The sequence below is a fragment of the Elephas maximus genome, chromosome 2, assembly GCF_024166365.1.
Source record: "Elephas maximus indicus isolate mEleMax1 chromosome 2, mEleMax1 primary haplotype, whole genome shotgun sequence".
In the NCBI taxonomy this organism is placed as follows: Eukaryota; Metazoa; Chordata; class Mammalia; order Proboscidea; family Elephantidae; genus Elephas; species Elephas maximus.
Window position 1 is genome coordinate 221,617,999 of NC_064820.1, and position 23,092 is coordinate 221,641,090.

Sequence of the window (23,092 nt, forward strand, 5' to 3'; positions counted from 1 at the left end):
GCAGTCCTATTAAATATTCCACTCAGCTAAGAGTGAATCATGGGAAAATAAATCTCTCATTGGTAATGAAGGGATTAGGGTAGTGGTTGTCAGTTGTGACGCAAATGCATTGGCTGCATCCCAGGAGCTGTACTTTTAAGCTCCAAAGCATCTATAAGTCAGAGGGGAAAAAAAAATTGGTAATTGAAAATGAAAAATAAAACCACGTCTAAAAAATAACCCAATTTTTAGCCCAGGGAAGAGAAAGATAATAAATACAATTGGATTTACTGTACTGCAATGTGTTGGTCTGACAGTCCCAAGGAATGCTGTCCATACCACAGAGACATGTGTCTTCAACAGCCTCCCCTCTCCTTCTCTGCATCTTCTCCCCAAGTGCTGGGTGCAGGATCTATCTTCCGTGACCACCCAGAAATACTCATTTTTCAGGCCTGCGCTGCAGGGCGATGGTTCTCCCTCCTCAACACTTCTCCCTTCTCCTGCCCCATGCAACCCCTGGTCTCCCAGAGACCTCAGGACTGCACTCTGTGGAACAGAACTGCCCCCTGCAAGATGTCCTGCCCCATGCAACCCCTGGTCTCCCAGAGACCTCAGGACTGCACTCTGTGGAACAGAACTGCCCCCTGCAAGATGTCCATACCAACAGGAGCGTCCTTCACTGGGGATCTCTACACCAGGTACTCTTCTGAGGCTTAACATATAAATAGCTGGACAAAAACTACCCTTGTGAGGATGGAACTCTGTATATGGGTCTGTTTTTGCATTTAAACATTCATGACTGTACTTTGACTATCCAAGCCATGTATCTCTCAGGTCTGCTCCTCACTAGACCACAAGTTCCATGAGGATGGAAACTATGTCTACATTGCCCGTCACTGCATCCTGAGCACTGGCCAGTAAGTACATATGGACCAGTGGCTAGAGGGGAACGAATGGCTAGTTCTTTAACTTGGGTCTTTATGAAGATTAAACGAAGAATTTGATGAGTATAACTAAGCCCACATTCTGAAATGGCATCCAAACCAGACACAATTAAGGATGAACTATGAAAGAATACCAAACCCTGACTCATGGCAACCCCATGTGTGTCAAAGTAGAACTGCGTTCCATACAGCTTTCAATGACTGTGATCTTTCGGAAGTAGATCACCAGACTTTTCGTCCTCTGGGTAGATTCAAACCACCAACCTTTCAGTAAGTGGCTGAATGTTTAACCATTTGTGCCACCCAAGGGCTCCATAAAAGAAACAGAACAAGTCTTTCTTATAATTCATTGGTTTGGTTTGGGGTTTTTCTTTTTTCCCCCTAATTATAAAGGTAATTCATGCTCAATGCAGAAAACTTAAAAAAAAAAAAGGCAAAAGTTAAACATAAGCAAATATTCTTCCAGTGGATTTTTGTCAGGTTTTCGCAGTGTTGACTTAGGTTTGTTTTCCTCATAGATCCCTGTTCCCCATGCCCCCTGTGGCATTCCCAGCTTCCTGTCTCAGGGAATGGATGACACCACAAAGCTTAGGGAAAAGGAGTCAAACTCTGGGCAAAGTAGCCAGACCCCAGAATCTGCACCAGAAATCATTACAAGTGAACTATAAAAGAATCACAGCAGGCTCTCCCATGTGGAAGTGGAACACCCTTGCGTGGCATTCAGGAAGCCAACTCCAAAACAGCCCTCAGAGCCCCTGCATGTCCCAGCAAGCCAGGGCACACGTGAAGGCATCCCTGCAGGTCAGTCTAAAGACCACCTGAGGTCGGCGCTGGAAAAACACGGACCAGTCACCAAAAGGGCAACAGAAACAAAGATATGACAGACATCACCAAGAAAAGGTGAAGGTGGCCCCTGCCAGATGTGACCTCTTCCCCAATGCCTTAGTCTTAGAGACAAGAAGAAATAACTCCAGGGAAAGGGGCCCATCTCTGAACTGATAGAGGTTTCGTTCCTTTCACCGGTGAAATGTGGATCAAAAAGATAAAGTTCAATTATACCATATGTCTGTCAACAGATGAACAGATAAAGAGAATGTGGTATACCCATACAATGGCATATTATTCAGCCATAAGGAGAAATGAAATCCTGATACATGCCACAAATGGGTGAACCTTGAAAACATTATGCCAAGTGAAATAAACCAGTCGCAAAACGACAAATATAGCGTGATCCCTCTTATAAAAAATATCTAGAACAAACAAATTCATGGAGACAGAAAGTAGATTAGAGGTAATGCGGTGGGGGGAGTGGGAAATGGGGAGTTATTGCTTAACGGACACTGAGTTTCTGTTCAGAATGATTAAAAGTTTTGCAATATAGCTAGCAGTGAAGGTCATTGTACAGCATGGCAAATGTAATTACTGCCATTAATTGTAAACTTTAAAAGTTATAGTTGCAAAACTTATTTTACATATATATATAATAGCCACCACTCACCTGTCTATTTGTCATACTGTGGTGCCTTGCGTGTTGTTGTGATACTGGAAGCTATGCCACTAGCATTTCAAATACCAGCAGGGTCACCCATGGTGGACAGGTTTCAGAGGAGCTTCCAGGCTAAGACAGACTAGGAGGATAGACCTGCTGATCTACTTCTTAAATAATGGGCCACTGAAAACCTTATGACTAGCAGTCATATTGTCTGATATAGTGCTGGAAGATGAGCCCGTTGGGTTGGAAGGTACTCAAAATACAACTGGAGAAGAGTTGCCTCCTCAAAGTAGAGTCAACTTCAGTGACGTGGATGGAGTCGAGCTTTCAGAACCTTTATTTGGTGATGTGACACGACTCAAAATGAGGAGAAACAGCTGCAAAAATCCATTAATAATTGGAACATGGAATGTACACAGTATGAATCCTAGAAAATTGGAAGTCATCAAAAATGAAATGGAATGCATAAGGATCTATATCTTAGGCATTAGTGAGCTGAAATGAACTAGAATTTGCCATTTTCAATGAGACAATCATATGGTCTACTATGCCAGGAATGACAAATTGAAGAGGAATGACATTGCATTCATCGTCAAAAAGAATATTTCAAGATCTATCCTGAAGTACAATGTTGTCAGTGATAGGATAATATCCTTACATCTACAAGGAAGAACAGTTAACATGACTATCATTTAAATGCCAAAGACAAAGAAATTGAAGATTTTTACCAATTTTTGTGGTCTGAAGTTGATCAAACATGCAATCAAGATGCATTGACAATTCCTGGTGATCGGAATGTAAAAATTGGAAACAAAGAAGAAAGATTAGTAGTTGGAAAATATGACCTTGGTGATGGAAACAATGCCAGAGCGCTCGTGATAGAATTTTGCAAGATCAACAACTTCTTCACTGTAAATAGCTTTTTGCAACAACATAAACAGCGACTATACACGTGGACCTTGCTGGATGGAATACACAGGAATCAAATCGACTACATCTGTGGAAAGAGATGATGAAAAAGCTCAATATCATCAGTCAAAACAAGGCCAGGGGAATTAGAGAAATGAAGATCAAAGCTACAATGAGATTTCACCTCGCTCCAACAAGGCTGGCATTAATCCAAAAAACACAAAATAATAAATGTTGGAGAGGCTGTGGAGAGATTGGAACACTTCTACACTGCTGGTGGGAATGTCAAATGGTACAACCACTTTGGAAATAGATTTGGCGCTTCCTTAAAAAGTTAGAAATAGAACTACCATACGATCCAGCAATCCCACTCCTTGGAATATATCCTAGAGAAATAAGAGCCTTTACACGAACAGATAAATGCACAACCATGTTTACTGCAGCACTGTTTACAATAGGAAAAACATGGAAGCAACCAAGGTGCCCATCAATGGATGAATGGATAAATAATGGTACATTCACACAATGGAATACTACGTATCGATAAAGAACAGTGAGGAATCTGTGAAACATTTCATAACCTGGAGGAACCTGGAAGGCATTATGCTGAGTGAAATTAGTTGCAAAAGGACAAATATTGTATAAGACCACTATTTGTATCTATTGTATAAGAACTTGAGAAATAGTTTAAACTGAGAAGAAAACATTCTTTTGTGGTTATGAGGCGGGGAGGGAGGGAGGGTAGGAGAAGGGTATTCGCTAATTAGATAGTAGATAAGAACTACTTCAGGTGAAGGGAAAGACAATACACAATACAGGGGAGGTCAACACAATTGGACTAAACCAAAAGCAAAGAAGTTTCCTGAATAAACTGAATGCTTCGGAGGCCAGCATAGCAGGGGGAGGGGTCTGGGACCGTGGTTTCAGGGGACATCTAAGTCAACTGGCATAATAAAATCTATTAAGAAAACATTCTACATCCAACTGTGAAGAGTGGCGTCTGGGGTCTTAAATGCTAGCAAGCAGCCATCTAAGATGCATCAATTGGTCTCGGCCCACCTGGATCAAAGGACAATGAAGAACACCAAGGACACAAGGTGATTATGAGCCCAAGGGACAGAAAGGGCCACATGAACCAGCGACTACATCATCCTGAGACCAGAAGAACTAGACGGTGCCCGGCTACAACCGATGACTACCCTGACAGGGAACACAACAGAGAACCCCTGAGGGAGCAGGAGAGCAATGGGATGTAGACCCCAAATTCTCATAAGACCAGACTTAATGGCCTGACTGGGACTGGAAGGACCCCGGTGGTCATGGACCCCAGACCTTCTGTTGCCCCAGGACAGGAACCATTCCCAAAGCCAACTCTTCACACATGGATTGGACTGGACAATGGGTTGGAGAGGGATCCTGGTGAGGAGTGAGCTTCTTGGATCAGGTGGACACTTGAGACTATGTTGGCATCTCCTGCCTGGAGGGGAGATGAGAGGGTGTAGGGGGTTAGAAGCTGGCAAAAAGGACACGAAAAGAGAGAGAGGAGGAAGAGAGCAGGTTGTCTCATTAGGGGGAGAGTAATTGGGAGTGTGTAGCAAGGTGTATATGGGTTTCTGTGTGAGAGACTGACTTGATTTGTAAACTTTCACTTAAAGCACAATAAAAATTATTTAAAAAAAAAAAAAAAACAAAGCCAGGGGAAACTGTGAAACTGACCATAAATTGCTCATAGGCAAGGTTCAAGACAAGAAAATTAAAACAAGTCTAGGAGTGCTAAGGTACAAGCTTGAGTATATCGCACCTGAATTTAGAGACCATCTCAAGAATAGATCTGATGCACAGAACAACTAATGACTAAAGACCAGATGAGTTGTGGAATGATATCAAGTACATCATACATGAGGAAAGCAAGAGGTCACTAAAAAGACAGGAAAAAAAGAAAAGGCTAAAATGGATGTTAGAAGAGGCTCTGAAACTTGCTCTTGAACGTCAAGTAGTTAAAGTGAATGGAAGAAATGATCACATAAGAGGGCTGAAGAGAAGATTTCAAAGGGCGCCTCAAGAAGACAAAGTATTGTAATAATGAAATGTGCAAAGACGTGGAGTTAGAAAACTAAAAGGGAAGAACACACTAGGCATTTCTCAAGCTGAAAGAACTGAAGAAAAAATTCAAGCCTCGAGATGCAATACTCAAGGATTCTATGGGCAAAATATTGAATGACACAGGAAGCATCAAAAGAAGGTGGAAGGAATACACAGAGTTCACTGTACCAAAAAGAACTGGTCAACATTCAGCCATTCAGGAGGTAGCATATGATCAAGAATCAACGATACTAAAGGAAGAATTCCAAGCTGCACTGCAGGGAATGATGGAAAACAAGGCTCCAGGAATGGACAGAATACCAACTGAGATGTTTCAAGTTTCAGCACTGGAAGTACTCATTGTCTGTGCCAAGAAATCTGGAAGAGAGTTACCTGGCCAACTGACTAGAAGAGACCCATATTTGTATCTATTACAAAGAAAGGTGACCCAAAAGAATGTAATAATTATCGAACAGTATCAGTAATATAACATGCAAATAAAATTTTTCTGAAGATCATTCAAAAGCGGCTGCAGCAGTGTATCAACAGGAAACTTCCAGAAATTCAAGCTGGATTTAGAAGAGGACGTGGAACCAGGGATATCATTGCTGATGTCAGATGAATCCTGGCTGAAAGCAGAGAATACCAGAAAGATATTTACCTGTACTATATTGACTATGCAAAGGCATTCAACTGTGTGGATCATAGCAAATTATGGATAACATTTCAAAGAATGAGAATTCCAGAACACTTAATTCTGCTCATGAGGAACCTGTACATAGACCAAGAGGCAGTCATTTGAACAGAACAAGAGGATACTGAATGGTTTAAAGTCAGGAAAGGTATGTGTCAAGGTTGTACCCTTTCACCATATGTATTCAATCTGTATGCTGAGCAAACAATCTGAGAAGGTTGACTGCATGAAGAAGAATGCTGCATCAGGATTGGAGGAAGACTCATTAACAATTTGTGTTATGCAGATGACACAGCTTTGCTTGCTGAAAGTGAAGAGAACTTGAAGTACTTCCTGATGAAGATCAAAGGCCACAGCCTTCAGTATGGATTACACCTCAACGTAAAGAAAATAAAAATCCTCACAACTGGACCAATAAACAACATCATGATAAACAGAGAAAAGATTGAAGTTGTCAAGGATTTCATTTTACCTGGATCCACAATCAACACCCATGGAAGCAGCAGTCAGGAAATTAAATGATGTATTGCAGTGGGCAACTCTGCTGCAAAAAACAAAAACCCTCTTTAAAGTGTTAAAAAGCAAAGATATCACCTTAAGGACTAAGATGTGCCTGTTCCAAGCCACGGTATTTTCAGTCACCTCATATGCATGTGAAAGCTGGACAATGAATAAAGAAGACCAAGAAGAACTGATGCCTTTGAATTATGGGATTGGCGAAGAATATTGAATATACCATGAACTGCCAAAAGAATGAACAAATCTGTCTTGGAAGAAGTATAACCAGAATGCTCCTTAGAAGCAAAGATTGCGAGACTTTGTGTCACATATTTTGGACATGCTATCAGGAGGGATCAGTTCCTAGAGAAGGACATCATGCTTGGTAAAGTAGAGGGTCAGCGAAAGAGAGGAAGGCCCTCAACAAGATGGACTGACACAGTCGCTGCAACAATAGACTTAACCATAACAACGATTGTGAGAATGGCTCAGGACTGGGCAGTGTTTCGTTCTGTTGTATATAGGGTCATTATGAGTCAGAACCAACTCGACAGCACCCAGTAACAACAACATGTTGTTGCAGGGGCTGACGAGCCCAAAATCTGCAGGTCATGTGGCATGTTGCTGGCTCATGGGGTTGTGGGAGCTGGCAAATCCAAAATCTGCAGGTCAGGCAGCAGGCTGAAGTCTTCTCGCATCCCAAGAACCCGAGACCAGAGGATGATAAGATGAATGGAGTATCGGAAAGACAGCGAGCTTTGCCAGAACATCCATATATATATTTGATGCAGGCTACACATCCCAAGGAAACACCCCTTCCAACTGACTGGCTGTTTACATCAGATCACAAAATGGAGGATGATTACATAATGTCTGTCAAACTACTGAGAATCATGGACCAGCCAAGTTGACACATAACATTAACCACCACATATGGTAGCATATCAGTTAAGTGCTACGGCTGCTAGCCAAGAGGTCGACAGTTTGAATCCACCAGGCGCTCCTTGGAAACTCTTTTGGGCAGTTCCACTCTGTCCTATAGGGTCGCTATGAGTCGGAATCGACTCAACGGCAGTGGGTTTGGTTTTTCGGTTTATATATATACACATGTTTATACACAAACACATACACATATATATATATAAAAACATTACCAGATGTTTCCTCTTGCTTTTCTGAAGCCCTCTTCGCTCACATCGATCTCGTCATCCACCTCAGAGCCTCTGTCTCCCCTTTCCACCATCTTCACCACTCCACCAAAGGACGCTTCCCAAATCAGTTCAGGAATCCTTCCACCATTCTCATTGTTCATCAGATAATCTCCAATATCTCACCCCAAATTCAGGCTCCTTCATGGCCTGGATGTAATTTATCTTTCCCTCATTCTGTTGGTTTCCTAGGCTGCTATGACAAAACACCACAAACTGAGTGGGTTATAAGAACAGACCACCACCTGTCAGTTTGTCGTACTGTGGTGGCTTGTGTGTTGCTATGACACTGGAAGCTATGCCACCTGTATTTCAAATACCAGTAACATCACCCATGGTAGACAGGTTTCAATGGATCTTCCAGCCTGAAGGCAGAATGAGCTTCCTGCTTACCTGGGACCTAATTGTCTGTGACAAGGACAGTCTGGGAAGAGGCAATGAATATTCCAGAGAAGGTGGGACCCCGGGTGAGTTACCGTAGTAAGAACTGCACTGTGTACCTGTACAGACTATTCTTCTAGGAGATTTCCGGAGGAGAAGCACTAGAGACAGGACAGGAGCTTTGAGATTTCTGCAACAGGGAGAAGCAAGCATGTTTGCCGATGGCAGGACAGGATTCTCTGGTGAAAAATAATATGAAGACTCAGCCAAAACTCTAAACAGGTTGTAAGTTAAAAAGTAGAAATGTCCTTGTGGTTACAAATAACATTAAAAAAAAAAATTTTTTTTTAATATAAGAATTTCATCTCTTAAGAGTTCAAATATTTCTGTAAACTGGCAGGAATGCTTGCATTTTTTATCCTTTTCTTGCTGGATCTTCAAAGATCACTGCAGATATGAGCACTCAGATGTAAACCACTCTCTTTCCTTTGAAATAAATACACCCCAAGCTATTTTGGTATCCACTGTGTTTAATATGGGTTTCACAATGTATAGACATAAATATATGGACAATCTCCCACTTTAATATTATGATATTGCACAGATGGCAAAATTATGAATATGAGGTTTAAATCCAGCAGCACTCCAGCTCTTTAGACTACGTAGCAGAATGTCCAAGCCACTGGCAGCAATGCTCAGCCGTCTGGCAGCCACATGGAAACCCAAAAAACAGGCTGTTTTGTTATAAACCTCAAAACCCCACATTTGACCCAACCGAGACATCCGCTGTCAGAACACTTGCAAAGCAAAGCCTCTCTGTGTGGGACCCAGCGCCTCAGAGTCCAGCAGGCACATGCGCCCTATGAAGGGCTGGAAGGACCCAGTGCCCGCTGCTGGCCAGCTCTGGAGACAGGGCCAGTACCCAGGAGACAGGGTGGGCCCAGGCGTCTGCTCCTTCTGGGCCCTCTGTCTAGCCCGGTATCTCTTGAAGCTGGAGGCATTGTAGGACCGAAAAGAGAAACACAACCTCTTCTGATGCTAGCCCAGACACCAACCCGGACCTCCAGGCCCGACATCCGAGGTTGTTCTAGGCTGGATGGGCTGCCACAAGGTGGTCGCCATCAAGGATATCTGCCAGGCTCAGCAACACTGTCTGGACTCACATGGAGGCGCTGATCCCCTGGGACATTGCCCTGGCACGCCGGCAGCTCCTGGCTGAGTGTCACCATGCTCAGGTGGAGGAGCTGAATTTCCCAGAAGAAAGCTTCCAAATTCCACTTGCCGCATACAGCCCAGGTCTGCTGCCAACTCTCCTCAGTGTCTCTGACCCATCACTGAACAACTGCAGAGGTCCGTGGCCTGACATCTTTCTGTGCCGCGGCCTGCCTGACGTTTGCGTTTCCTTGAGTGTAGAGCCTAGATCCTGCCCTGCCAAGCCTCCTCCCCACAGTTTTGAAACTGGCCCAGCAGGGAACAGGCTCTTGACAAAGGCTTCTGAATCCAGACCAGGGGAAGTAGTGTCCTGAGAGCTGAGAATATAGCTAAGACTGTAAAATCCATAGAACTCCGTCATCAGAACACACCAGGCAGAGCTACATTTAATGTCCGTCAGGTTGGTCTGCTTTGAACTGGGCTGTGCCAAGTTCCGTCACCGGTGACTTACGATGTAGAGATGGACTAACGAGGGAGCCTGGTTTTTCTGGAACATCTCCCTCCCTGCAAGGCTGAGCTCTGCCTCAGTTTCCCTAGGCTTCTATTCTTTCTGGGGTGATTCCAGCTCAGGGGTTCCCAACATGCATGTCCTGTGACGTCAGGGCCAGGGAAGGCCCAAGGTCTTCCATGCCGACATCTGCTCCAATGCTTCACCGAAGGTCAGACCTGCCTTACCAAAAACCAAAGCCATTGCTGTCAAGTGATTCCAACTCATAGCAACCCTATAAAATAAAATAGGACAGAGTAAACTGCCCCATAGGGCCTCCAAAGCGCGGCTGGTGGATTTGACCTGCTAACCTTTTGGTTAGCAGCTGAGCTTTTAACCACTTGCACCGGCAAGGCCAAATCAACCAGCCCTACAAGTTGGCAGGAAAAGCAGACCTCAGCACCTCACAGCCCTGGGTTTGAATCCCAGCTCCACTATCCTGGGTCAGATACACTTCACGTCTACGAGCCCTTCCGTCCCTGTCTGTAAAATAAGTTTCTTTCTAGGCCCTGGTGGCGTTGTGGATAAAGTGCTCAGCTGCTAACCAAAAGGTCTGTAGTTCAAACCTACCAGCCACCCCACAGGATAAAGATGTGGCAGTCTGCTTCCATAAAGATTACAGCCTTGGAAACTTTGGGGCAGTTCTACTCTGTCCTACAGGGTTGCTATGAGTTAGAATCGACTCGATGGCAATGGTTTTTTTAGGCCTGTTTCAAGGAGTCCCTGGGTGGCGCAAATGGTTAAGCACCTGGCTATTAATCAAAAGGTTGGTGGTTCAAACTGACCTGGAGGCACCACAGAAGAAAGGCCTGGAGATCTACTTCCGAAGGATCACGGCCATTGAAAACCCTCTGGAGCAGTTCTCCTCTGACACAAACGAGGTCTCCACAAGTTGGAAATGACTCCAACAGCAACTGGTAGTGGTGATGGTTTAGGCCTGTTTCAAGAATTATACGAAATAACAAATATAAAACTGCCTGTTGGCAACGTTTAGTCCATGGTAGGGATTTAAGAAGAGTCCTTTCTCTCCTCTTCTGGTTAATCAGAGTAGCTTCTTTTTAGGATGAATACAAGTGAAAGAGAAGAAAAGGAACTTTTTTTTTCCCCCAGTTCTACTTTTTTTTTTTTTTATTGTGCTTCAAGTGAAAGTTTACAAATCAAGTCAGTCTCATACAAAAATTTATATACACCTTGCTATGTACTCCTGGCTCTCTCCCCCTAAGGAGACAGCACACTCCTTCTCTCCACCTGTATTCTCATGTCCATTCAGCCAGCCTGTCCCCCTCTCCCGTCTCATCTCCCCTCCAAACAGGAGCTGCCCACATAGTCTCATGTGTCTTCTTGAGCCAAGAAGCTCACTCTTCTCCAGTTTCATTTGCTGTCTTATAGTCCAGTCCAGTACTTGCCTGAAGAGTTGGCTTTGGGAATGGTTCCTGTCTGGGGTCATTCCAGTCTCAGTCAGATCGTTAAGTCTGGTCTTCTTACCAGAATTTGGGGTCTGCGTCCCACTGCTCTCCTGCTCCCTCAGGGGTTCTCTGTTGTGTTCCCTGTTAGGGCAGTCACTGGTTGTAGCCGGGCACCATCTAGTTCTTCTGTTCTCAGGCTGATGTAGTCTCTGGTTTATGTGGCCCTTTCTGTCTCTTGGGCTTATAATTGCCTTGTATCTTTGGTGTTCTTCATTCTGAAAAGGAACTTTTGACGTATTTCTATAAATGACACTGAAGATGGTGAGAGGAGAGGGAGAATTTGTTCATATTGTTTGTCCCTTCTCCAAATAAGAAAAAATTGACATTCCTACCTTTGAAAATTATGATTTCATAGAAGTAACCAAACTGAACTGGTTTCCCTGAAAACCTTTTACTTTCACTATCTCTTATACCTGTTGCTGTTGAGTGGATTCCGACTCATGGCAACCCACTGTGTTAGGGTACAACTGAGTTCCACAGGGTTTTCTTGGCTGTAATCTTAAAGGAAGCATATTGCCAGGCCTTTCTTCTGCAGTGCCGCTTGGTAGGTTCGAACTGCCAACCTTTTGGTTGGTAGTTGAGTGCAATTTACGCCACTCAGGGACTATTGTCTCTTATAGATTTGGTATAATGAAATCAAAGACAGCACAGAGAATTCTGCTGATCATTCAGAACTGCTTTTATGTGACGTGCTAAAAATAATCAAAATGATTGGACTTTCCCGCTTCTTTGCTTTTTAAGGTGCTAATGAGGAACAGCATGCTGACGGGATTTCACTGAGGAGAAAATACCACTTGCAGAGAATGCTGAGATAAGGCTTCCATCTGTGGTTGTAATGGGGTTTGGTTAAGTAGCACCAGATAGTTCTTGAGTTAAATAGTTTACACACAGCAGCTGGTGTATTTTTCATATTCAAAAATATCTGTGGTAATCGAGAACCCCTGAGGGAGCAGGAGATCAGTGGGATGCAGACCCCAAATTCTCATAAAAAGACCAAACTTAATGGTCTGACTGAGACTAGAGGAATCCCGGCGGTCATGGTCCCCAAACCTTCTGTTGGCACAGGACAGGAACCATCCCCGAAGACAACTCATCAGAAATGAAAAGGACTGGTCAGTGGGTGGGAGAGAGACGCTGATGAACAGTGAGCTACTTGTATCAGGTGGACACTTGAGACTGTGTTGGCATCTCCTGTCTGGAGGGGGGATGGGAGGATAGAGAGAGTTGGAAGCTGGCAAAATTGTCACGAAAGGAGAGACTGGAAGGGTTGACTCATTAGGGGGAGAGCAAGTGGGAGTACGGAGTAAGGTGTATATAAACTTATATGTGACAGACTGACTTGATTTGTAAACGTTCACTTGAAGCTCAATAAAAGTTAATAAAAAAAAAAAAATCTGTGGTAACCCTACCAGTCCAGCGCCCAAGCCAAGCTGCTCATCCCTCTTCCTGCGACACCAGAGTTCCAGGCTGTCCTCAAGGCAGTAACTCCTCTCTTTCTCCTTCCATCTTTCACATACATCCTCCTCTTCTCTGCCATCCTCTAGCCCAAATTAAGACGGCAAAACATAAATACAATTCAGAAACGACTCTCCATTGGCATTAAAAAGAGAGAAATCATCAAAACTTAAAGGTAACCATCTGTGTTCGTTCTGCTGCTCGCTTTTCTCCAGAAACCACTATCATTCAAATTAGGGATTCATTGGCATTAACATACTTACAAAATCTATACCTCCAGATAGTTACTGGGAGCCCTGGTGGCACAGTGGTTAAGAGCTCGGCTGCTAACCAAAGGTCAGCAGTTCGAATCTACCAGCCACTTCTTGGAAACCCTATGGGGAAGTTCTACTCTGTCCTATAGGGTCGCTATGAGCCAGAATCGACTCGACTGTCATGGGTTTTCTTGGCTGGATAATTATTGATCCGTTACTCTGCAAAGTAAGTGATAGAACTCATTCAACCAACCACCACACTGCCAAATCCAATAATCCAAAACCTGCCCTCATTTTACTTGATGCCATCAGTGGCACTTAATCCAAATAAATAATCCCTCCTTCTTCAAGCACCTTCATCACCAGGCTTCCAGGAAACCATGGAGTGATGGTTTCTTTCATGTGTCAACTTGGCTAGGCTATGGGGCCCAGTTGTTCAGTCAAACACTAGTCTAGCTCCTGTTATGACGTAGTTACAGGTGATTGAATCAGTTGGCTTTCAGTAAAGCAGCCCACTCTCCATAATGTGGATGGGCCTCCTCAATCAGCTGAAGGCAATAAGAGCAAAAAGGGACATTGCCTAAGTGTATTCTGCCTTCAGACTATAAACAGACATTTTGCCAAAACTCCTTCATCCTTCACTCGTCCCAGCTCCTGACTCACAGATTTTGGGATGCAAAGCTGCAGGAGTCTCCACCCTGATGTCCGGCCACAGATTTTGGACTTACCAGCCCCCTACAGTCATGTGAGCCAATTCCTTTTATATATATATATACATACACACACACACACACATACATGAATATATATGTGTATATGTATTATATATATATGTGTATGTGTGTGTATATATATGTATGTACGTATACAAAAGTCAGCAGTTTGAACCCACCAGCCACTCCATGGGAGAAAAACGTGACAGTCCGCTTCCATAAAGATTACAGCCTTGGAAACCCTATGGGATAGTTCTACACTTTCCTATAGGGCTGCTATGAGTTGGGATTGACTCTGTGGCCATGGTTTTCCTATGTATATACGTACATATATGTGCATATACGTGTGTGTGTGTATATATATATATACACACACACACACATATACACATTCATATAGAAACCAAAAAAACCAAACCTGTTGCCGTTGAGTCGATTCCGACTCATAGTGACCCTATAAGACAGAGCAGAACTGCCCTATAGACTTTCCAAAGGGCGCCTGGGGGATTCAAACCGTCAACCTTTTGGTTAGCAGCCATGACACTTAACCACTACGCCACCAGGGTTTCCTATTCATACATATATATGAGGCATTGGTGGATCAATGGTAGAATTCTTGCCTTCCATCCAGGAAACCCAGGTTCAATTCCCAGTCAATGCACCTCATGTGCTGCCACTCCCCATCTGTCATGTTGCTATGACGCTGAATAGGTTTCAGCGGATCTTCCAGACTAAGATGAACTAGAAAGAGAAGCCTGGAAATCTACTTCTGAAAATTAACCAATGAAAACCTAAGGATCACAACTGTGCAATCCACACCCAATCATGGAGATGGTGTAGGATTTGTCATATATATAGAGAGACAGAGAGACAGAGAGTCAGAGTCCTTGGGTGGTACAAATGGTTAAACGCTAGACTACTAGCCAAAAGGTTGGCAGTTCTAACTCACCTAGAGGTGCCTCAGAAAACAGGCCTGGGGATCTGCTTCTGAAAGGTCACAGCCTTGAAAACCCTACAGAGCAGTTACACTCTGCACACATAAGGTCACCAGGAGTCAGAATCGGCTCAATGGCAACTAACACAACTACATATATATATATGGGTAATGGATATTATATACTTCTATATATATTATAGATATATACATATATTACTTATACATATCCATGTATCTAATGGATACCGTGTGTCTTAGTTAGCGTTCTCTAGAAAAACAAAATCAGTAAGATATACCAGTTCTATTTCTCTAGAGAACCCTAACTAACACACATCGTCAACTGGTTTCACCCCGTCTTTCTGGATTTCTTCTCCGTCTCTTGTCGTCTCCCTTACCACTGCACACAGTAGGGTCCCAGGGCTCATCCCTGGGTCCTCCTCTCTTTTCTATCTATACTGATAGCCTGGGCAATCTCATCCAGGCCCACAACATCAAATACAGTCTATCTGCAGACAGTTTCCATCCTTAGGTCTCCAGGACTTGTCTACCAAACAGCAGACTCGATATCCAACTGCCTACTCAACATCCCCACTTAAATGTCTAATTGACATCTCAGACTTAACATATCCAACACAGAACACCTGGGTTTCTCTTTTTAACCTGCAGCATTCCCCACCTCAGCTGAGGCAACTCAGTTCTAGTTCAGGCCACAAACCTGCGATTCATCCTGGATTCTTCTCTATTATACCTACGTCCAAGCTGTTAGCAAATCTTGTTGGCTCTAACTTCAAAATATGGTCCAGGCTGAGAACAAGAGAGAAGAATCAAGCCTTCATTTTGACTTTCTTATATAAATATACCTCCTAGTAACCAAACAGATGAGAAGTTCCCCAGACTGTCAGTGGGGACTTGCATGTTGCTATGATGCCGAACAGGTTTCAGCAGATCTTCCAGACTAAGATGAACAAGAAAAGCCTGGAAATCTACTTCTGAAAATCAAGCAATGAAAACCTATGAATCACAACAGTTTAATCCTAGAATTCTACCTAATAAATGAAGAGGGAATGACAGAATTGGAATATCGCCCTTTTGTAATCTCAGTGATCATCAATGGCTGCTAAGGCCTTTAGGTGAGAAGCTGATGAGGGACTTCATAATGGATGGATCTGGCCAACAACAAATGAACCTACTTAGTGTGGCAAAAGGCAAGACAACTAGACATCATGTGCCTCCTCAGGGTATATGCTAGGAAGTACACTTATAAGTATTCTTGCTGAAACACTGAACCTGAATCTTAATAAAGTCTCTCTATATCTAACTACCAATTTACAGGATGGGGATAGAAGAACATGTTAAAGTCACCACAGCGGGGTATAACCAACAAAATTTAGAATATAGGAAACTGCACAGGACAACTGAGCCAATATTTTTATTATAAATTGAATGTGTCCCCCCAAAATATGTGTATCAATTTGGCTAGGCCGTGATTCCCCGTATTGTGTGATTGTCCACCAGTTTGTCATTTGATGTGATTTTCCTATGTATTGTAACCTGTCTCTATGATGTTAATGAGGTGGGATAAGCAGCTGTTGTTAATGGGACAGGACTCAATCTATAAAATTGGATTGTGTCTCGAGCCAATCTCTTTTGAGATATAAAAGAGAGAAGTGAGCAGAGACACAGGGAGACCTCATACCACCAAGAAAGTAGCACTGGGAGCAGAGCACATCCTTTGGACCTGGGGTTCCTGTGCAGAGAAACTCCTAGTCCAGGGGAAGACTGATGACAAGGACCTTCCTCCAGAGCTGACAGAGAAAGCCTTCCCCTGGAGCTGATGCCCTGAATTTGGACTTTTAGCCTATTAGACTGTGAGAGAATAAACTTCTGTTTGTTACAGTCATCTACTTGTGGTATTTCTGTTACAGCAGCACTAGATAACTAGATAACTAAGGAAATCTTCAGCAAATGAACTGCAAGAAAATGAGTTTTGACAGGGAGAGGAAACCTATATATTAAAAGAGACTTAAAAGTCACTAAATAGAATGTGAGAATGTTGTTTGATCATGCTTCAAACAAAATAAATGTAAAATTAAAAAAATGTATGAGATATCAGGGGACATATGAACACATCAGATATTTTATGATTTCTTAAAGCAACATACAATATTGATTAGCATCAAACTATCAACATCACGCAATGGACTACTGCAAGACAACTGGTCTACCTGTTTCTACAGTCTGTTTTCATCACAGCAGCCAGAGTGAGCCTTTGAAAACATAAGTCACAAATCATCAGTCTTCTGCACAAACCACATCAGCGCCCACCTCCTCCCCTGTTCAGAATAAAAGCCAAAGTCCTTCAATTTGCTTCCAAGGCCCTACATGATCTGGCCCCTATCTCTCCAACTTCATCACCTACCATTTCCCTCTTGCTCACTACCTTCCTGCCACACTTGTTTGCTTGCCATTAACACAAGAGGCATGCTCCCATTCAGAGCCTTGGCACTTCTTGTTCCATCTATCTAAACCAACCCCCACCTCAAGCCCTTGCTTAAATTTCAACCCCCTGCCCTCCCAGACCAACCTGGCCCTTCCTAGCTCGTTCTCTGCCTTATAATTCTCTATAGCACTTGTACGCTATACACTAATTATTGTTGTTAGCTGCCATCAAGTAGATTCCTTCTCACGGAGATCCCATGTGTGCAGAGTAGAATTGCTCCACGGGGTTTTCAAGGCTGTGACCTTTCAGAAGCAGACTAGGAGACCTGTCTTCCGAGGTGCCTCTGGGTGGGTTCGAACCACCAACCTTTCGACTGGTAGTCAAGCGCTTAACTGTTTGCACCACCCAGGGACTCCTTATGCACTATGTAATTCAAGTATTTATTTTGTTGGTTTTGTTATTCTGTTTTATTCCCTGTTGTATATCCATCACAAGATCAGTGTTTGGCACATAGTTTAAGTATTCAACAAATATTTCCTGAATAAAGATGGCAGAGAAACAGGAAGACAAGGAGGAAGGGGAGGAAGAAGGAGGTAGGGAACCACACCAATGAACAGTATACTACTGTATAAGTTAGGATAGGCTGGGTTGTGCTGTGGTAACAAACAACCGTAAAATCTCAGTGGCTTAGAACAAAAATTTCTTTCTCACTCACCCTGTTTATCTGGGTCAGCCATGACTTTCCTCTACATTGTCTCCACTCCAGGATCCACGATGACCAAACGGCCTCTGTCTGGAAGGCTGGTCATTATGTCAGAGGGTAAAGAGAAAGGCAAACCTACACTGACTTTGAAAGCCTCTGCCTAGAATGACAAACATTTCATTGACCAAGGCAAGTAACATAGCCATTCCTGAGTTCAACAGGCTGAGGATGTACAATCCTCCATCAAGGATAGTCACTGCAAAAAGAGAACAAGAATATTTGGCAAGAGAATGCAAAACATTACAAGTACAAAACACAGGAAATATGGGAAGTACATAGTTTAGTCCACAAACACAGGTTTGCAAGAAGTGTAATTTTTTTTTCTTTCTATAACCCAACTTAATTTCTATTTTGGGCCCCCCATAAACCAGGTGGCCGAGACTTTACCACATTCAATTTTGTTAATGTTAGTTGCCGAGTCAGCTCTGACTCATGGTGACCCTAGGACAACAGAAGGAACCATTGCCCGGTCCTTTGCCATCTTCACGGTCGTTGGTATACTTGAGTCCATTGTTGCAGCCACTATGTATTTTGAGTGACTTCCAACCTAGGGGCTCATCTTCCAGCACTACATCGGATAATTTTCTGTCCATATGGTTTTCATTGATTTCCAGAAGTAGTTGCCAGGCTTTTCTTCCTAGTCTTAGTCTGAAAGCTCCACTGAAACCTCTCTACCATGGGCGACCCTGCTGGTATTTGAAATCTTGGTGGCACAGCTTCCAGCATCATAGCAACAGGCAAGCCTCCACAGTGTGACAAACTGACAGATGGGCGGTGGTCATTCACTTTAGATACTCCTGTTTCTCCTAGGCTTTCATTTAAGTGCAGCCCTGGCGGCGTGGTAGCTAAGCAACACGGCTGCTAACCAAAAGTTGGTAGTTCAAACCCACCAGCCGCTCCTTGGAAACCCTTTGGGGCAGTTCTACTCTGTCATTTAAGTTAGTTCTAGGAGGTTCACACAGTGCCAAGTACCTCCACATAGTAACACACAGGGACATGCTTCACCCTCTCCATTATCCATCCTCTCAGATCATTTCTCCTTCCTAACTGCAACAATTCTTGTCAGTGCCAAGGCATTTCCATAACTCTAGCCAGTACCCTCCTTGATGAACCTTGTGATATTTTTATTGACCCTTTTTGCTAATGGCTTAGCTGTTTGTTTTGCTACTTGGAACACTACAAACTGGAAGAGAGTCTTCAGACACCCGATTTTTGGAGCACTGAACTATGAAAAAAAATCATGACTGCTGAATGAACTGTCTGGGTTACTCAAGTAGATGCCCATGGCATAAGCCCATTCTCTAATGAGACCAATTGGGTTCAAGCTGCCGACTAAATCTGCTCAACTCAGATTGACACCATCCTACCAGACATGGCACGATTGGATCCATCACACCAGACATGGCAACACACTGACAAGCATAGAAGGGAGATAAAGCAGAAGATTCTATGCTTCTGATGCAGAGACTGCTACCACACGCCGAAATTATGACTTCTACCAAAAGTTGACCCAGTTGTCTCACAATGAAAAAGGCCACATCGCAAGGGGTATTGCTCCCCTCCATCCTGTAGTACTATTTCACTGTTTATATAAGCTCCTGTTGATGGGATTAATCAAGATGGCTGATAGAGTGATGTAGAAATGATATCGTAGCGAGATAATTCTCCATGGGTCTCTCACATTTCTGCACTTCTTGAGAGCAGAGGTTACTATCTTTTCCAGGATGCTTTTATAGTGAGCAGCCTTGAAAAATATAGTACCTCCCTCCAGAGCAAAGGGCAGATTTGCTTCACGTTCAGTATGACTCTCTGCAGAGAAAAAGGCAGGTTTGCTTGCAGCCCGTTGTAAAAGATTCAGATTCTCTAAATGCAGGGTTCCTCAGGTGTCACAAACACACTGGGCGCACAGCATCTGCCTTGATTGCTCTGTATCACCCCCGTGGGACTTGGGGGACCAGACATACTGACACAAACATTAAGTTCATGCTTCCTACTGTGCTGTAAGTAAAAAAAGTCTTTTGTCTCTAACCCGGGAGTCTCATGTCTTATACCAAGATCCACAAAATTGCAGCAGGCCAGCATGTTAGTTAGTGCAAGTAGCGTAAAATTCCAGACCCTTCACAGTTCTCAACAGCGTGGCTTTTAGAGCATGGTGGGGACAGTAATCACATATATAGGAAGCCCGTGTGTTTTTAAGGGTGCTGTATTGGCAAAAGTGCCTCCAGCCTGGACTAAGAGGATGAGAAATTGTTCAAATTTTAAAAAGACCTCCAGGGACCCATCTTTCAATGGATAAGAAAGCTACTCAGCTGCTAATAAAGGCCGGTTCTTTGGAACTAGGTGAGGCATGTGACAGAAAAAGGATATTTCAAAGGGTAGAGCCAAGAATGACAAAAGAGTCAGGGAACAGAAACTGGGCCTAATCAAGGACCGTTTCCCACTCCCAGAGTAAGGGGATCTGGCAAAACCTGTCCTTGGCAGATATTATAGACTACAGATTGTTATGTGCATCCTATTCTTCCCTTTCCAGATGGAAGTGTTTATTGCAGATCATCCAAATTTTACCATTGTGTACTGAGTATGTGGAGAGCAGACTTGGTTTTTGAGTTCACAGGTTTCTGTATCATGAGAAGATGCCATCTGGAACTGATCTAGATTATAGGATCCTGGACTTCAAGTCTGATATCAAAACTAGATGAGACTTTGGATGTCCTTGGATGGGAGTGAACATATTTTGTATGTGGTATTAAAAAAAAAAAAAAAACTTTTTTTTTTTTTTTTTAATGGGAATGAGTAATTGTGGTCAGAGGGCAGACTGGTAGACTGGTATTAATGGCCTCAATTTGTCATGCCTCCCCGTACCCACAACTTTGGGTGGCACCTTACTATCTTGCCTCTCAATGTGGCCAAGTGACTTGCTTTGGCCAATGGGATCACGGCAAATTTGATGCAAGCAGAGGCTTGTGTCTGCTCCCTCTCTTGATCCTCTGCAATCATCACGAGAAAGGCCTGGGAAAGTCTGAGGACATACCCAGGCTCTCATGCTTGGGGAAGAAGAGTGGCATGTGGAGGAGAGCCAAATCACCCCAGCCAAGGTCATCTTTGACCAGCTAGGTCCCAGCCAGCTCATCTCAGACATATAACTATAGATGCATACGCCAAAATCAGCTGTGTGTGGCCCAGACCAGCAGTAGCACCCATCCAACCTATAGACTCATTGGAGATAAATGGTGGCTGTTTTAAGCCAAGTTTAAGTTTGGTTAGTTAGGCAGCAATAGGTAATGAGTAAGATAGGATAATCATTTTGTTTTGTTTTGATGTCTGGATACTTACACAATGGTTTCTTTGGCCTTAAAATTCAATACACCTAGCTTTTTATGTCTTTTCACTCTCACAACTAATGGACACATTTAATTTACAGACTCATGTCTCTTCAGTTAGGAGGAATCTGTTCTTTGCCTTTGATTACTGTTTATGATCTGGTCCCTTCTCCAGGAAACTCAGTTACCTACACGTAGGATACATGTTTGTCTTTTCTCTGAATCCTCTGTTATCTTTCCATTTCTGTCCTTCTGCATCTTAGGACACCATCTCAAGTTAGTCCTCCATGTAACAGCTTTATGTTATATACTCTGTGTGTGTGTATGAACGTGTGTATATACAATTATATACTATTTGTCTTGCTCCTCGCTACTTTACAATGCTAACAGTAATTCTAAAGTTAAATTTTTGCTTCTTTCAAAATCCTTTTTTAGGCAGCTTTTAAAAATTCCTTTCAGCTAGTTTATCTCATACATTCTCATTATTTACCCTTTTTAGAAAAATCAGGGTTCCTAAATGTTTAAAAACACCTGCATTCTACTTGTTTCTGACAGTAAATAATTTTCAATAGAATGCTCTCCGGTATGTTTAATGCTGTCTTCCTTTATGTTACCAGATCTCACCACAGGTCCCATGTTGTATTTGTTATTTCTTCAGCTACTCCCGTTTGAATGCAGAACCTCTGTTCAAGTTCATGTTTGCCCTTAAAACGAGTGTGTGACTTCTCCAGGGCTCTCTTCAAAATCCAGTAGCTCTAAGCCTTCTTCCTCTCTCCCACACCCCACACTCCCACACCTAGAACTGAGGGCTGCTGATATGCGCACAATCTTCCATTTTGCTTCTGAATGCGGCTCTGCTGAGTTAGCACCAACCCCTGCACCTGCCACCTGCTTCTTACTGTAGGAAGAGGTTTCTTCCCAGCTAGTCTGCAATTCTCTCCTTACCAAAATTACCTAAACTACAATTCCCAGCATTATCTGCTTCCCTGGCTTTCCCAGGATCCTCCCTAACCACTCCCTCTCCCAGCCCCTTCACATCGCTGAGAACCACGGCTCTAGAAGTCGTGTGAGAGAAGACGTGAGAAGGAGCGGAGAGTGAGACTGCTTCAGCGGCTCCAGAAAACAGCTGCTGCAGCACTTTCCTGGCTGCGTCACCAAGTCTGTCCTCAAGATAGGGTACATACAAGTGTGTGCGCACAGAAATAACACTCAACAGTTCTTAGACAGCATTCGTATAATGTTAACCTCACAACGACCCCATCAGGTAAGCAGAATCTTCACCACTAAGCAGATGATGGAGCCCTGGTAGCGTAGCAGTTAAAAGCTTGGCTGCTAACCAAAAGGTCAGCAGTTTGAATTCACAAGCTGCTCCTTGGAAACCCTATGGGGCAGTTCTACTGTGTCCTACAGAACCAACTCAACAGCATGTAACAACAACAAGCGGATGAAAAACTGAGACCCAAGGGAAGAGGACAAGAAAAACATTTATTACACACTTACGTTAACTCATTAAATTTCAAGAACCACCTAATAAGTAAAGTGTTGTCTCCAGCATCGCCTGTCATTTACAAATAGGGAACTGAGGCTCAGCTTTAAGCCATCTGCCAAGGTCACCAGGCCTGCAAGGGGCCAAGCTGAGATCTGAATACAGCCTGCTCCTTGGCAAGATGACTCTTCCTCATTTATCACGCTAATTCTCCACACAGGTACAGCTTGCTCCAGCTGGGATCAGATCCCAGGTCTCACAAGGTTCACCTCAGGGTTCTGCAAACACATTTCTGAATGGATACACTTTTCTGCAAAAAGGAAAATGCTTCAATTTCTATCATCAGAGTACTTCCACAAATGTACCTTGCAC

General features: G+C 43.4%; 1 protein-coding gene across 2 annotated transcripts in view; it reads right to left on the reverse strand.

Moving 5' to 3' along the window:
- PSMG1 (proteasome assembly chaperone 1) overlaps positions 1-23,092 on the reverse strand; it is a 197,110-nt gene that overhangs the window by 157,727 nt on the left and 16,291 nt on the right. The gene's annotated exons all lie outside the window — the stretch shown is intronic.